Below are 12,236 nucleotides of genomic sequence, written 5' to 3' on the forward strand. Positions count from 1 at the left end.
AGATATAAATAATAAACAGATTGACCACCTGAGATTTCTTGTCTTTGTCAGAAATTGTCAAGTTTTCCCACAACATGAACTCGGTTCATTTAAAGGAGAATTCGAGGGTCCATGGTAAGAACAGGATAGATTTATTTATAGATAGATTTAATTTATAGATAAATTACAGCCCAGCAAGACAATGAGATATACAGGAGCCTTTGTTAAAAGGAATGAGGTGTATCAATTTGTACTGATATCAAGGGCCTTCCACGACCTACGGTTATATGAAAAAAGCAGACCAATACACACGGCATAAACCAAGAGTCAGAAACTTTTTCTAGAAACAGCCGCATTGTACATACTTTGGGCTTTGCAGGCCATACGGTCCGTGTTGCCGCTACTCAAGTAGGTCATCACAACCCAGAAGTAGCCGCAGATAGCGCATAAGCCCACGGACGGGACTGTGTGCCAATAAAACTTTATTTGTGAACACTGAGATTTTAATCTCATATAATTGTCCTGTGTCATAAAGTACTATTATTATTCTTTTGATTTGTTGCAACATTAAAAATGGAAGAAAATGTAAAAACTGTTCTTAGCTTGCAGGCTGTACAGAAGCAGACAGCGGGACAGATTTGGCCTGAGGACTGTCATGTCTACTGGTCCCTCATATAAACCTTTTTTGGTGCAAAAAGAAATGATAGAGAAATGCAGGAAAGGTAGAATGCTAGCTTGCATGACATATATGTGTATTGTGTATATGTGTTTGGAGGAAGAGAGAAGAGAGATGTGTTTGTATATCTAAGGACACACAAGAAACTGGCAACAGTTAAGTGCTTCTTAAGAGAGGATCTCAGAAAGGCCAGATGAAGGCTGAAAAGACCTCAGCCCTTTTCTATGGTTTGAATTTTTTTCCATGTGCCTGGTTACCTGTAAAAGCAGAAAGAATTTGCCAATCCCAAAAGGGATTCCTCTGCAGCAGCCAATGAGAATGAGGTGATCCAGATAGACACATACATAGGCCACCAGGGCACAACTCCAGGGGGCGCCACTCCGGGGTAGGGGTCACTCCTAGAATGGAGCCACCAGACTTCTGCAGAGCCCACCCTGTGTGGTGGCTCTGTTGGCAACAAAATTAACACCAAGAATTTGTACCAAGTAAAATTAATAAGCATATATTGTGGGAGTCGGGTTGGGGTGGAAGTTGTAGGAGGAGCAGTAAAATCTCTATTTCCGTTTCATGCTGTTCCTTATCTGGGCCACAGAAAAATTAATGTTCTGCCAATATTTACTTCTGATCTTTGCTCCAGAGTGGAGGAAAGATGCCCAGGCCCAGCATAAATATGAGGGTGGAATTGCGAGTTTTGAGAAGAGAAAGGAACTCACTCTGAAATAGGATCATCTCAAGAACCTAAATATGAAAATGCCATTTGTTTCACACACACACAAAACAACACTTCAAGGCCAAGTCTATTCATTCAGCACTCTATCTTGTAACTGCAGTCAGCTTCCCCAGAAATTTGGGGTCCTCTGAAACAAGCATTTTGACCTACCTGAGATGACAAAGGGCAGCCTCCCACCTAGGTAAGCAACAGATATAGCAATGGATTCAAAATCAAGAGATTTCACATAGGGATCCATGGGTGGCGCAGCAGTTTGGCGCCTGCCTTTGGCCCAGGGCGCGATCCTGGAGACCCGGGATCGAATCCCACATCAGGCTCCCGGTGTATGGAGCCTGCTTCTCTCTCTGCCTATGTCTCTGCCTCTCTCTCTCTCTCTCTGTGTGTGCCTATCATAAATAAATAAAAAAATTTAAAAAAAAAGAGATTTCACATAAATATAGAAGTTTCTGGCTTCCCTTGAAACAGAGCTCAACTAACTGAGCCCACATCCCCCCACATGGAGACCTTAGGCTATAGCCAAGGGGTAGTTAGTTGTACCTTCCAGATGGGGCAAGGGCCCAATTTGCCACAATCCCCACCAGTCCCTGTCACCCTGCATCAGAGCTGCTTCATTGCTCCCTTTTTATTGATACTTCATTCACTGAACCTGTACTTACTGAGTACTTACTATGTGTCAGGCACTAGGGTTAAAGATATGAACAGAACAAAAATTCCCCCACTTAATGGAACTTCTATTCCAGAACAGACAGAAAGGGAAGACAGGCAGTGAATTAAACAAAAAAAGAAGAAACCAGGGCGTCTGGATGGCTCAGTTGGTTCAGTGTCCAACTCTTGGACTCTTGATTCTGGCTCAGATTGTGGGATCTTGAGGATCTTGGGGTTATGGGATCAAGCCCTGCCTTGGGTTCTACACTCAGCACAGAATCTGCTGGTCCCTCTCCCTCCCCCTGCTTGTGTGCACACACACTCTCTCTCTTTCTCAAATAAATAAATAAGCAAAATCTTTTTAAAAGGAAGAAGGAGACAAAAGACAAACAGTAGAGATAATGTGAAAGAGTGATAAATTCTATGGAGAAAAATAATGCAACCAAGGTGGAGAGGAGGTATTAGGCCAAGCAAGGCCTTACCAGGAGGGTGACATTTGAGCAAAGACCTGAAGCAGATGAGGAGGCAAGCCTCGAGGACTTCTGTGGGAAGCATGCTCTGGCAACGGAGAGTAGCAAGTGCAAAAGACTTCCTTGTGCATCTGAGGAGTCAGGAGGCCAGTGCACCCAGGCAGGAGGAGGAGAGGAGGCAAATGAGAGAGATGAAGTCAGGGAGGTGACAGGAATCTGATTCTTGAAGGGCCTCATAGGATCTTCAACTTTTACTCTCAGTGAGGTGGAGCCATGGAGGGTTCTGAGCAGAGGGACATGGTTGGACTTAGATTTTGACAGACTTCCCTGGCTGCATGAGGTGAATGGACTCTGTGTGTGCATGCGTGTGTGTGTGTGTGTGTGTGTGTGTGTGTGTGTAGAGGGCAGGGTGCAGGACAAGAACAGAAGCAGGGAGACCAGTGAGGATCTAATGCAATAGTCCAGGCACAAGATGTTGGAGGTGGGGAGAAGAAGGTGGATTCTGGACATACTGTATTTCCCGCTTGGCTCCTCTTGGCCTTTGTCAGAACTTCCCTCACTGACTCTGTTCCAGCCACATTGTCCTTGCACGATGCAGCCTTTAATCCCCTAAAGACCCTATGAGTTCATTTGATTATTAAATAGTCCCATTTTACAGAGGAGGAAACTGAGGCATAGGAAGATTGCTCCTGTACATATAGTATATTTTCTAAAGAGATTCATGTAAGTATCTCCCACCCCTCCTGATATTTTTCATTTCTTTTTAAATAGCTTTATTGTGATATAATTCACATACCACAAAATTCATCCTTGTAAAGTATACAGTCCAGCGGGTTTGGCATATTCACAGAGTTGTGCATCCATCACCATGATCTAATTTTAGAACATTGTCATCACCCTGAAAAGAAACCCTATGCCCCTTAGCAGTCCCTTCCCATTTCCCCCTCTCCGGACTCCAGCAACCATGAATTGACTTTCTGTGCCTATGGCTTTGCCTCTTGTAGACATTTCACATGATACGTGGTTTTCTGTGGCTGGCTTCTTCCACTTGGCGTGTCTTTGAGGCTCATCCATGTTGTGGCATGGATCAGTACCATTTTCCTTTTTATGGCTGAATAATACTCTGCTCTATGGACCTGCCACATTTTGGTTTTCCATTCATTTGTTTCTGTGTGATGTACATTTCCTTTCTCTTGCACGTGCACGCACACACGTGTGTGTATTCCTACAAATGGAATTGCCAAGTCATGTGGTAACTCCATGTTTAGCCTTTATTGAAAAATGCCAGACTGTTTTCCAGAGTGGCTGCACCAATGTAAAATCCCACTAGCAGTGTGTGACATTCCAGGCTCACCACAGCCTTCTCCAGCAGTTCTTACAAAGTGATCTTGACACTCCTCCCATTGAGTGGTGAGGTCTCTCCCTCCCTCCCTGTCCTTGCCCCCTTGAATTTCGGCGATCTTTATGACTGTATCAGCCGACAGAGTGCAATGGAAATGATCCAACGTGACTTCTGAGACCAGACCGTAACCATACCCTGCACTTCCATCCTGCTCTTTTGGAATGCTTGCCCTAGGAACCCAGCCGCCATGTTGTGAGGAAGCCCAAATTAGCCCAAGTGAAGAGGCCATGTGGAGAAGTCACATAGAGGGTGTCTGTCTTGGCCCAGGCAAGGAACTACCTGCCAGTCATACAAGTAAAGACTTCAGATGACGCCAGCGCTCAGCCACCAAGTCACCCCCAGCCTTCAAGTCTTCCCACTGAGACTCCAGACCTCCTGGAGGAGAGACAAGCCATCTCGCTGTGCCTTGTCTGAATTCCTTACCCACAGAATCTGAGACCTACAAATTCATGAGAATAGAATAATTTTTATGCTAACTAAGTTTTGGGGAGGGGCAAGGTCAGAATTCCATTCCCAATCTATCTGCCCTGGGGGCCACCCCTTTAACCACCTAAGGGCTGCTCTGCATCTCAGGCCTCAAAGAGGGAGTCAATGCCCCCTGCCCTGTACCCAGTGTCTGGTGACAGACATCCTCTTTCTCGGGCTGACCAGAAAGGTCTTTCGTGTGTCAGCTTGTTGCTGCCACCGTGCTTGTTATTCAAAACACAAGAATTTCTATTCATTGTAGAAAATACAGCATAAACAAATTAGGAAAAATAAAGTCCACCTGTCATCCTCACCATACAGGGAGAATCTTCATGAAACACTTGACTCGATGGTAGAATCATAACATACAGGCATTTAATTTACACGTCACCAGGTACGCGGAGCTAACACAGGGGGGTGGGATGGTAAGAGGAAGAGGGAGGGAGAAATAGTATGGGTGAGTCCAGCTGGCGAAGCCTGTCTTTTGCTCAGTGTGTTTCCAAACACAGGACAGCCCCTCCATCCACTGGCTAGTTTGATTTGCTTGGAGTTCATAGTACACTATGGTCAAGAGAAAAATTAACATATTTTCCAGGACCACTTTGACTCTACATAAAGAGACCTCCCCCACACCTCCCACCGAGAAATAGAGGATTGCTTTATATGTATTTCGTACCTGTTTTTTTCCTGTAAAGACGTACTTTGAATTGCTCCCTTTATTAGCTACTTTCTCCTGGCCTTTGTAAGGAAAGAAGCTTTGGGGGTTCACATGCTAACTTGGTCTGTCCTGGAGCACAGTAAAAGTCTACTGGAATACCATGAATCTCCCCCACCGTGATGTTGAGTGAAAGAAACCAGGCAGGAAAGAGCACATATTGTGTGATTCCCTTTACATAAAGTTCAAAAGCAATAAAATTAATATATGGGGTTAGAATGAAGTACAGTGGTTAACTGTGGGGGAGATTTACAGGGAAGGGACATGAAGGGGGCTTCTGGAATGCTCTGTTTCTTCATCTGGGTGCTGATTACATGAGTTTGTCAGCCTGGTGAGAATTCACTGTACGATGTGTGCACTTTTCTGTGCAATTTGGGGGAAAAAAACCCACCATGGTGTTCTCAGAATATAGGCTGTACTATGTGGAAATACATGCTTCATGTTTTTGCCACGTGAAGACATATGTGAATGGTTAGAGGACTGGATATGGAGTTGGGAAAGCCCAGTCTGAATTCTGATTCAGCCACTGTTAAACATGTCAGCTTGGGCCAATTACCTAACCACTCTGAGCCTTGGTTCCTTCTTCCGGATGTCTTACCATGCCCACAAGGCCCACAGGCTCAGCCTCTGGCTAACCCCCCAACTGGATCCCCCAACTCTCTCTTGTTCTCTTTCTCTAAGCTCCGGTTACATTGGCCATCATTCTGTTCCTCCCACAAGCAAAGCTTAGGGTAATCTCAGGGCCTTTGCACTGGAATTACCCTCTCCCTGATTCTCCTGTGAATGATTCCTTTTTCTCCTTCCTGTCTCAGTTCAAACATCACCTTCTCAGAGAGCCCCCACTGACCATTCCTCACACCAGCCATCCTCAACTTCATTCCCTGGGCTCATTTTCTTCTCAGTTTTTCTAATGATCTGAAATTGTCATATATGTTCCTTGTGTGGCTATTTGATCTACTTGTTATTTGTTCAGTACTCCCTCTAAACCCATCGACTCCAAAAGATCAGTTATCTTGATTACCTTCGTCTTCGCTATATCCTCGTCACATAAAACAATAAATATTCGTTGAATTAATTAGTCATTCTACACAGTGATCTGATTCTACTTTTATAGAACCCTCAAGAGGTTCAATGAGATGGTGTTTTGAAAGCAGTCAGGTTTATAAAACACCAGAGAACTTTGAAAGCTTTGTTTGAATGTGGTCACCACCACTGAGAGAATCTAAATAGGCTTAGGTTTCCCCTTGAGCTAGACCTTCAATAAACTGATCTGTGCTGAAAGTCTCTATGCCTTCTGCAAACATTCTTCCCTCCATCTTTTGTGTTACTGGCCATTCGCCTAGAACAAAATCACTAATGCTCTTATTCAATTTATTTATGTACATACTATTACGTTGACATGGTATAAAGTAATTCAAAAGGCACAAAGAGTGGATAATGAGAAGTCTGTCTCCCTCTGACTCCTGCCCCGGAGGCAGCTAACACTTCCAGATACCCAGTGAACGCTTCTAGAAATTTCCTCTACATAAACAGGCATGCAGAGATATACATGCCCACCTTTTCTGTTTATACGAAAAAGATCTGATTATACACACCACGGAATAGCTTTGCTTTTTCTTTTTTCCACTCTACAACCTCTTTCCACGTCACTGCCTGTGAAGTGGTCTGTTCTTTCTGAAGGCTGCACGCACTTCATTATTTATTGATCCGTTTTCCTGAGGGCAGCGGGCAGCTCTGCTCGGGGCCACCAGGGGCCACCAGGCTCCAGCGGGTGTCCTGGCGCATATGCATCTCTGGGCCCGAGTGGCGCCCTTTGCGGCCTGTTAAGAAGGAAAGAGCCCTTCCTCAACCTCATCTCCTCCCCCCTGCAAACTCCCTCCCCACTGTTTGTGTTTGGCCTTTTAAAGACTTTTTCAAAATTGACTTTGGCTTCTTGGCCTGAACTCTGAAGTGTTTGAGCTGATAAGATAGCGCGCTTGGCTGAGGGGGGACGGGAATAAATACTTACCTTGGAGGCCCTCAGCCTGCGCAGGAAGGGGCCGCGGCCCCTGGAGTCTCTCCCCACCTCCAGCGGCGGGTGGCGTGGACAGGAGGAGGGCAAAGCCATGCCGGGTGCCAGGAAGGCTGGGGAAGGGGCAGGGGAGGGGTGGGGAGGTGTCTGCACACCGGCCTGCCCCTCACCCCTTCCCTGCGGCCTTCGAGAACAGCGTTGAGAGGGCCCAGCGAGGGTTGGCTCATTCTCCAGGGCATCTCCTAAACCAAACAAGACACTGTGGGCAAGTTAGAGCAGAGTCTTGGCATACCTCAAGACCCAGGCACATCCTAAAGAGGCCTTGCACCCTCAGGGGCCTGAGAGGACCACAGAAGGGGCCCTGTCTCCCCTGCCAGGGCAGACAACATGGGCACAGTCTTGACCCAGCATCACCCCATGCTGTGCACCATTATCTCATTCCAAGCATCTCACCTGCCCAGCATAGATCTTGGTCCTGGGTCACAGAAGTGAATACATCACTCCAGGTTCCGCCTTCCAGAACTTTCTTCAATCTAGAACAACAGACAGGCGACATACAGGCAAGAAGTGCCCAGGATGCTGGGCACTGCCATGGGGGACAGACTGGCTGTGGGGGGCCAGAGCAAGTGGGGGAAGGCCTCCCAGTCATGCCATATTCCAGCTTCACACCCCTCTAGGGCTCCCTGGCGTTCCCAGGGCCCATAATTCCCGCATGATCTAGCCCTGCCCACCTCTCCAACCAGTTTCAGTGCGATCAGCTTGTCAACCTTCCATGCCCACTCCTACCTCAGATCCTCAGCTCCCTCTACCTGCAGCGCCCTCACCTCCTACCTCCTCAGCCAGAATGTTATCTCCTCCAGGAAGACTTCCCTGATGCACCTGCATGGATCTGGAGCCTCCTCAGAGCTGTCACATGTTCCCGTACATTCCCTGTTCCAGCTCAGATCACTCTGGACTGGGGTCACCTATTTGTGGTTGACAAAGTAGTCCAGCATGACCAAAGTCTAGGTTCTGTGACCTGTCCACCTGAATGCAAATGCTGGCTGCCACTCTCAGCTGTGCCATGCTGGGCCACAGTTTTCTCATCTGGAAAAATGGGCATGATGGTAAGGCATACCTCATAGGGTTGTTGTGAGGAAGAAGGGACTTAATGCAAGTGATGAGGATGGTGTCTGGCACAGTTCGCACCCAGTAAAGGTCGGCTCTATCATTACACTGTCTCTCCACAGACCATAGTAGATGCTCACTTAACATTTGCTGCATAAATGAATGCAGTCCTTCAAATATGTTTATGAAGATGAGCAATGGGGGAAAATACTTGTGATATAATGGAAAAGTTTTTAAAAACACAACACTAAATAGTTGAGCAGTATGATTTATGACTATGCAAACACACACACACACATACACACACACACACACTGGCTTAGGAGAGAGAAAAAAACCAGAATGTTCAGTGTGGTTGAATTGGAAGGATAGGACAAAGAATAATTTTTCTTCTTTCTCGTTTGATGTGTTTTTTTTCCAATCTTCTTTAATAAGCATGTTTTCAATTTAAATGAGAAAAAATAACAACAAATCCGGAGAAGAGGGAGCCCGCAAGCCCTTTCTGTTCCATACAGTTTTCCCACAAACTGGGGCGGGGCAGGGTGGGGCGGGGCGGGGCGGTCCGAGAAAGAGCTGCCCTTTAGAAGTGAAGCAAGAGCGGGAAAACCAGCGCCTTCAGGGTGGCGAGGGTGTCAGCCGACCAGGAGGAAGTTGTGCAGAATAATGACAAAGCAACCCCTCTCCCGACATGGGACATGGTGGGACATTCTGGACACCACTATCCCCACAAAGCCTCCCTACATCGGGCAACCACCCTGCCGACCACCACCCTGCAGCTTCACATGTTGCACATCACTGCCTGTAAAGGGCTTGCTGTGTGCCCCCCTCCACATGCATTGCCTAACCTAACCTAGTCCTGACACCCGCCTGTGAGCAAGTGGTAGGTACTGCTATTAGTTGCATTCCACAGAGGGAGAAACTGAGGCTCAAAAGATTTAACACTTTGCCCAAGGTTGCCCTACTGGTAGAGTCTGAGTTTAACACCATTTGGTTCCATCCTTGTCTATATTGGCTTCCTTCTCATTTTTACTAAGAAAGAGATGATGAGTTTTTGGAGGAAAGGAATTGGGTCACCGTTTTCACTATGTCCCCAAGGCCTGGCCTAGGGTCTAGCACACAATGAGGGCCTAATGGTAATGGTTGAGTAAATGAACTAACAAACCTGCGGGTGACAGATGGATGCATGGATGGATGGGTAGATGGATAAATGGATGGGTGGGTGAGGTGGGTAGGTGAAATGCATGAATGAAAGGATGGATGGATGATGGATGAATGGTAGATGGATAGGTGGACGGATGGATGGATGGATGGATGGATGGATGGACGGATGGATGGATGGATGAGTGGATGGGTGGAAGTGCATGCATGGAATGAATGTATGACTGAATATGAAAAAGGATTAATTACATAAATGATAATGAAAGGCAGGGGACTCTAAGAGAATGAAAGTACTTTGAATATGGCCTTCAGAAAGGTTGCAATTGGCAGCTCTCGGGCCAAATCAGGCTTCAGACATGTTTTGTCTGGCTGTTACAGGGGTTTAAGTATTTTAAATTAATTGCCATTATATAAAAATTAGAAAAGTTCATGTTAGAAATCTAGATTTCTGGCTTCCTTTAAAAAATCAGGCCAGTGCATGTACTAGGAAACCAAGTACCAGGACTGATGGGGCTGCACCCTCTGGGACACCTCAGCCCCCTTACTCTCCAATGCATCCCTGATGTTGAGGTTGGGTGTCAGCTGCCAGGTATCATTACAATTTGTGCTGGTGTTTTTCTCATAGTACGATCACAAGGAGAATGAAAAATCTCTTGTATGTGAGTCTCCATCAAAAGTGGGAAAATGAAAATAGGTAAAGAAGAAACAAGGATAAGAGGTCTTTCTTTGTGAAAGTACAGGATATTCCTGCAAATCTGACCCATGAGCAATGCATTAGAAAGTACAGTGGTTCAGGGCACAGAGGCCAGAGACAGACGACATGGATTCAAGCCCTGGTTCCAGTATCTACTGGTTGTGTGGCCTAGGGCAAGTCACTAAATCTCTCTGGGCCTCAGTTTCCTCCTCCACAAAGCAGAGATGGTATCAGTCCCCACCTTCCAGGACATTAATAAGTTCCTACATGTCAGCTCTCTGCACGGGAACTATTCTTACCGGCTTCGGTCACTGGTGTGACCTGCTTGGGCCCCGTGGGTCCGCAGCAGGGGTTTACAACCAAGGGCCATTTGGCAATGTCTAGATTTGGCAATATCTAGAGATATTTTGGTCTGTCACAACTTGAGGGTAGGTGCCACCATTATGTGGCCTCTAGTAGGTAGAGGCCAGGGATGCTGTTAAACATCCTCCAACACACAGGACAGACCCCCCACAGCAAAGGATTATTATGCAGGATTTCTGGTCAACAGGAATCCAAACTCCCAGAGGGGCTGAGTTGAGGCCAGACATGTGGGAGGCCCTGGGGCTGCCAGCCCTGGTTCCCTCGAGGGAGATCAAGGCTGAGGACACTGCCTTGGGGGTGGCAGGAGACATTCCCTCTGGCTCTGAGCCATCCCAGCTTCCAGGACTGTCCCATTCCAGGATGCCTGGACCCAGCCTGTTCCCAGCACCACACGCACTAACCAAGTGATGTGTCCCTGGCGCCTCCCGGTGGCCTTGTCCCTAAACTGCATGATACTCCCCTGCCCGGAACTGTGGGAGGGAGGATGGACACTTGTCCCAGAGCCACCTTCCTCAAGGCTGGTTGAGGATGTAGGGATTGAAGGAAATGGAAGGTGGCAGACAAGGCCCAGGAGACAAACTGACGTGGATTTGAACCTTAGCTCCTCCACAGACCAGCAGGGAGACCTTAGACAAATCCCACACCCCTTATGGACCTCAGGTCCCCATCTGTAAGTCAGGAATGATGTTACTTCACCACGGAAGATTAAAATTAAGTAACAGACATAAATAGATGGTGCATACTGGATGCTTTGTAATCCTCCTCTCCGACACTTGTGTTCACATAAATCCGTAGTCTTTTATGTTCGGTGAGCTTCCAATGCACCCAGGGTGAAATGTAAAGAAGTATCAAATAATTGTGTTGCCATGGCGTATTTACTGATATGGAAAGGGATCCACAATATATTGTCAGATAACCACAGGCCTCAAAAACATTGTGCACAGTGGGATCCCCTTTCAGTGTGATAAATCTACATTTGTAACCTATAGGGAAACAAAGACCTCAATTTTCTTAGTGTATAAAGAGCTCTTGCAGATGAATAAAGACAGAAAGACAGGCAAAGGACATGAATGCTTTGCTACCAGAGAATAAATACAAATGGCCTTTAGATATATTTTTAAATTTTGAATTGAACATAAAAGGAAAGACCGTGCAGATTAGAACTTCGTGAATACCTTCATCCCCATCTGCAAGGCAAAGATGAAGAAGTCTGATAATCGTTGGCCTTGGCTAGAGTGTGGGGAAACCAGTGCTCACGTAGGTTGCTGATCTGAATGTCAATTGGTAGGTATGATCTTAGTAAGCATTTAGACAATAAGTGTCAAAATTTTAAAATGCACTTGCCCTATGACTGGGTTGATCAGTGACTAAGGATTTATCTTGCAGAAATAGATCCACATACATGGAAAGGCTCCTGTGAAAGGAATACTAATTGCCGCATTGTTTGCCTCAGCAAGAGACTGGAATCGCCAACATGACTATCACCAGGGGCTGGTTAGATAAATGATTATATTCAGACAATGGGATATGTGAAGAATGCTCTCCTACTGCTGATCTGGAAAGATCTCCAAGGTATATTGTTAAGTTTAAAAAAAAAAAAAGAAAGAAAACTAGTGCAGAACAGGGTGTGTCGTATGCTTCTATTTAAAGAAACAACTACAAGAATCCATGTACCTATTTGCTTATCTACATTCTGTAAATCTCTGTAATGATCCCCAAGAAACAAAACCAGGATGGCTTCTGGGGAGGGAGCTTGGAGTTTTGGAGCTGGGGAACAGGAAGGCTGGGGACTAGAAGGAGATTATCCACTTTAAATCTTCC

The 12,236-nt window shown here is 46.2% G+C and overlaps 2 long non-coding RNA genes across 3 annotated transcripts in view; one reads left to right on the forward strand and one right to left on the reverse strand.

Annotated features, from left to right (window-relative positions):
• The window catches only part of LOC140618623 (uncharacterized), a 30,665-nt gene that overhangs the window by 2,298 nt on the left and 16,131 nt on the right, over window positions 1-12,236 (forward strand). For both annotated transcript variants that reach the window (XR_012018689.1, XR_012018690.1), the window contains exon 2: window positions 11,802-11,987. This is a non-coding gene — a long non-coding RNA (uncharacterized lncRNA). The remainder of the gene's footprint in view (window positions 1-11,801; window positions 11,988-12,236) is intronic.
• On the reverse strand, window positions 6,675-8,102 carry LOC140617909 (uncharacterized). The gene is made up of 4 exons (XR_012018055.1): window positions 7,925-8,102; window positions 7,547-7,626; window positions 7,091-7,335; window positions 6,675-6,902 (listed from the first exon to the last, which is right to left on the reverse strand). It is a non-coding gene; the product is annotated as an uncharacterized lncRNA (long non-coding RNA).

Source organism: Canis lupus, chromosome 26 (assembly GCF_048164855.1).
Source record: "Canis lupus baileyi chromosome 26, mCanLup2.hap1, whole genome shotgun sequence".
NCBI classification, from domain to species: domain Eukaryota; kingdom Metazoa; phylum Chordata; class Mammalia; order Carnivora; family Canidae; genus Canis; species Canis lupus.